The sequence below is a fragment of the Elaeis guineensis genome, chromosome 15 (assembly GCF_000442705.2).
Source record: "Elaeis guineensis isolate ETL-2024a chromosome 15, EG11, whole genome shotgun sequence".
NCBI classification, from domain to species: domain Eukaryota; kingdom Viridiplantae; phylum Streptophyta; class Magnoliopsida; order Arecales; family Arecaceae; genus Elaeis; species Elaeis guineensis.
Window position 1 is genome coordinate 35466139 of NC_026007.2, and position 5213 is coordinate 35471351.

Below are 5213 nucleotides of genomic sequence, written 5' to 3' on the forward strand. Positions count from 1 at the left end.
GTCGGAGCAGTTTATGGGATAAAGATCTGGTCCCCAGGTGACTTCCACAGACTCCTTCATGTACCTCCCATAAGGCAAAGTCGGCTTCAGAAGGCCGGAGATATTTCAGGAGGGGCAAAGAGTACGACCTCTTGTACAGCTTGCCCTCATAAAGGATATATCGAAAATCCTGGTTTCTAAGCTTCCGAGCTTCTTTTGCACTATGAGGAAGAACCCCATCTTTGAGGTATGCAACTAGTGGGTCAATCCAGCTGGGTTCATAGCTGATCTCCATTACAAGCTGCGGTTCTTCCGTACTTGGGCATTTCAAAACTTTGAAGAGGATTTTCTTGGGTAGTTCAATCGGAGTCAATGTAGCCAACTTGGAGAGAAGATCGGCCCTAGTATTTTCTGCTCTTAAAATCTGCTTGATGTCAAAGCTACCAAAGGCAGGGATGATCTCTTTTATCCTTTCGAGATACTTGGCCATACTGTCCTCCTGAGCTTCATAATTTTTGCTGACTTATTCCACCACCAATTAGGAGTCACTGTAGACTTGGAGCCGATCTACTTCTAATTCTTTGGCAATCTTCAATCCTACAATCAGAGCTTCATATTCTGCTCTGTTATTTATCGCAGAAAATTCAAAGCGTAGTGCGTACTCCACGATAATTTCCTCTAGATTGACCAAGATTAGGCCCGCACCCACACCTGACATGTTGGAGGAACCGTCTACATAGAGGGCCCAAAAACCATCAGGGAGATCTGTTCTTTCCTCAGGAGAGTTTGGCTGGAGCCCTGGGTTGTCAACTTCACCTCATTCAAGTTCGGCTTCTTTCGGGATAGTGCATTCCACTATGAAGTCTGCTAATATCTGAACTTTTATCGTCAGCCGAGGTCAATAGTTGATGTCAAATTCTGTGAACTCAACCGTCCATTTCGCTATCTTTCCGGAAGCATCCGCTCAATGCAGAACTGTCTTAATCGGCTGTCAGTGAGCAGTGTTACAGTGTGCCCTTGAAAGTAGGGTCAGAGTCTTCGAGCTGCAATCAACAGGGTATAAGTTAGTTTCTCTAACTTAGTGTACCTGGTTTCGGCATCTCTCAATACTCGACTTATGTAGTAGATCGACCGTTGAATTTTTGCTTCTTCCTTAACCAGAACTACTGCGAGAGCCACAGGGAAGACCACCAGGTACAGGAACAACTCCTCTCCAGGTTCGGACTTTGCCAATAGCGGAGGTGAGCCGAGATAGTTCTTCAATTCTTCGAACGCTTGCTGACATTCAGTGATCCAATAGAAGTTCTTCGGCTGCTTGAGAGTCTGAAAGAAAGATAGGCACTGTTCGGCCGACCTTGAGACGAAGCGATTTAGATCTGCTACTCTCCTAGTAAGGCACTAAACTTTCTTTATTGACTTCGGGGTGGTCATTTTCTGGATGGCATGAATCTTTTTCGAATTTGCTTTGATCCCGTGCCCCGATACCATAAAGTCCAAGAAATTTTCTGAGGTTACTCCAAAAGCACACTTGGTTGGATTCAGCTTCATCTTGTATTTTCGGAGAGCGCTGAAGGTCTCCTCAAGGTCAGCGACGTGGTTCATTGAGGATTTACTTTTTACGAGCATGTCGTCCACGTAGACCTCCATATTGTGGCCAATCTGCTCTTTGAAGATCTTGTTCACCAGCTGTTGATAGGTCGCCCCTGTATTTTTGGGGCCAAAAGGCATGATCCTGTAACAGTAAAGACCACGATTAGTGATAAAAGCAGTCTTTTCTTCATCCTTTGGTGCCATCCTGATTTGATTGTAGCCAGAGAATGCATCCATAAAAGTGAGAAGCTCATGGCCCGAGGTTGCATCCACTAATTGATCAATTCTGGATAGAGGGTAATTGTCCTTCGGGTAGGCTTTGTTCAGCTTTTTGAAGTCTATACACATCCTCCACTTGTCGTTCGCCTTCTTGACGAGAACCACATTGGAGACCCAGTTTGGATAGTTGACTTCTCTGATGAACCTGGCTTTCAGGAGTTTATCAACTTCCTCAGCTATTGCCTTCTGCCTTTTAAGTGCATGACCTCGGATTTTTTTCTTCATCGACCGATGATTGGGATCAATAGCTAGATGGTGTTCCATGACTTTCGCATCAATCTCCAGCATGTCTGTCGGAACCCAGGCAAAAATATCCGCATTCTTTTGTAGAAAGTTGATGAGCTGTGTCCATACTTCTTTTCTCAGGTTGGAATCGATCTTCACCATGTGCTCTTCATTCCCATCATTCAAAGGAATGGAGACAAGATCTTCCATTGGTTTACCCCGTTCTTCAGCAAGGTCATCGCGGGTGTCTAATCCATCAACCGGATAGGGGTCAGACTGACCATTTCTTTGTAAGGCTATGTTATAGCAGTGTCTTACCAAGACTTGATCTCCTCTGACCTCTCCGACCCCTTGGCTTGTAGGAAATTTCAGTTTCAAATGGTAGGTCGATACCACAGCTCGGAGGGCGTTGAGGCCAGATCGGCCGAGTATTGCGTTGTAGGCAGACTGCATCCTTACTACCAGAAAATTCACTTGCGCTCTAGATTATTTCAGGCACTGACCGACAACTATGATTAAAGTTATTACTCCTTCCTCTGGCACAGCATCGCCAGTGAACCCTACCAATGGGAAGCTTATCAGCCCTAATCGATCATCCAGAATGGATATTTTTGAGAATGCATCGTAAAATAAAATATTGGCCGAGCTTCCATTATCAACAAGAATGCGGCGCACATCATAGTCAGCAATATTTAAAGAAACTACAACCACATCATTATGGGAAAATTAAATCTCCTGGGCATCTTCTTCAGTAAAGGTTATAGATTCTTCAGTCCTCTGCCGCTTGGATGGTCCGACCGATCCACTGGCTGCTCCCCATCGGGGTCCTTTAGAGATGGTGTTGATGATCCCGATTGGAAGTCGATCTTCAGGCTGTTCTTTCCTCCTTGGTGGCTCTGATTGTGGTAGGGTCCTCGGTCGATCTTTCTTACCTTCAGGCCGATGTCGAATGAATCTGTTGAGCCGACCTCATCTGATGAGCTCCTCGATCTCATCTCGGAGCTAAATACAATCCTCCGTGTCATGGTGTGGTCACGATGATAGAGGCAGAACTTTTTAGGGTTGCACTTTTCAAGATGTATGCGCATCTTTTCCGACCTTGGCAGTTGCTTTCGGCCTTGGCAGCTGCTCCCTGATCTCCATCAGCACTTGAGTTTTTTGAGCATTGAGAGGGGTGTAGCTATGGAATCTTCTTGAGGGAGAGCTCCGTCAAACTCTGCGGTCCGAGCTTCTCTGCCCATGAGTTCGGAGGGAAATTCGGACACGCCTGTGTCTGGGGGAAGTTCGAGAATGTGGCCGAGCTTCACTCGCCCCTTTTTCAGCTGTGCGCTTGCTGGTGTCACCCGCCTGCCGCTCCCTCACGGCCTCCTCGTCCTTCAGCTTGAAGGCTTCCTCTGCTCGGGCATATCTTTCGGCCCAAGCTAGCAAATCAGCGAAGTCTCTGGGATACTTCTTTTTTAAGAAAAATAAAAGGTCATTCTTTTGAAGACCGCTCTTTAGGGCAGCCATTGCAACTGTTTGGTCTAGGTTTCGGACTTCCAATGCGGCGGTGTTAAAATGGTTGACATAAATTCGGATGGATTCTCCCTCCTTTTGCTTGATGTTGATGAGGGACTCCGAACCTCTCCGGGAATGTCGGCTGCTGATGAAATGAGTCACAAACTGGTGGCTCATTTGATCAAAGGAGAAGATAGTACCTGACTTCAGTGTCAAGTATCAATTTTTTGCTGCTTCCTTCAAGGTAGATAGAAAAGCTCGATACAGGATGGCGTCTGGCATGCCATGGAGCAGCATCATTGTCTGGAAGGCCTCCAGGTGGTCAACCAGATCTGAGGTCCTGTCGTAGCTCTCAAATTGGGAGAGTTTGAAGTTCGACGGGATTGACTCCTGCATAATCTTTTGAGAAAAAGGAGGGTCAGTACAAATATCCTCACCATAAGCAGGGGGAGCATGACGGAGCTCTTCGATCCGTCGGTTCATCTCTTTGAACCTTTGATCCAAAAGATCCTCTCAATCGTGAACCTCAAGGATCTTCTAGCAGAATGGAGGTAGGGACCCTCCGGGGGTGGAATCATGATCAGACAGAGGGCTCTCCGCCCTTCGCTTCCCCTTTTCGGAGGATACAGGGTGACTGGCCCAAGTGGGCCACCCGATCACTGGATTTTGGAACTCCGACGATGCTTTTTCCAGCCGCACAGATGCCTGCGGCTGCTGCTGCTGCTGCTGCATGGCCTGCACCACTTCGGTGAGGCCCCTGACCTGCTGAACCAGTAGATCGAATTGCTCCATGCCGACTGCCGTTGTCGGAGGAGGAGGAGCCTGAAAAATTGGAGATGAGGCTGGAGTTGGCGGATCTTGCTGAGATCTGGCCATGGAGGCCGTAGATCACCTGATGGATGCCTTTCAGAGAGGCATCAGGTTGGGATCTGATTGGAGAAGAAGAGAAAGATGTCGAAGAAGATGATCGGAGATAATCCCGTTGAGTACTCCTTTAAGAACAAGGGTCCTGCGAAGACATAGCCCTTCCTCTAGCGTCAATTCTGTTGGTGCAGAATTCTGTCGATGCTGGATGAAGCTGAAGTCGAGGGGATCACGGTCGCTGTCGGGACCTACAAGGAAAGTCTAAATCGGAGTTGGGGGTGCTCCGGCAAGACCCTTCGATGTTTAAGTCAGTATTTTACCTCAATAGAAATAGAGCACTCGAATGGGATTTTAGCAGAGTTTAGAGACAGTTTTTTAGAGCTTAGAGGAGAACGTATCTGGGGGGTCTCTTTTATAGATGAGAGAGCGTAACCGATTGACAGCGACGTCCGTAACTGTCTGGTAGTGGACCGTTCGAGGCCACGTGGAATTTGTTACGGAGAGTAGTGGCATCCGTTATTGCGACTTGTCGGAGAGTGGTGGGGCCACATGGAGTTTGTTACGGAGAGTAGAATGGTGTCCGTTGTCGTGACTTGTCGGGGAGTTTGGGCTGGATGGCTGAAGCTCAGTTGGGACATCTGGTGGAGCGAAATAGCTCTCTGTCTTAGCAATCTAGAAGAAGCTTGGATGTTTTCGAGGTTGCTGGTGGGTTAACTATTGTTGGGTGCTTGAGGCGTTGATGCTGCAGACGGAAGTCATCTGCTATAGAAGCCCCGACG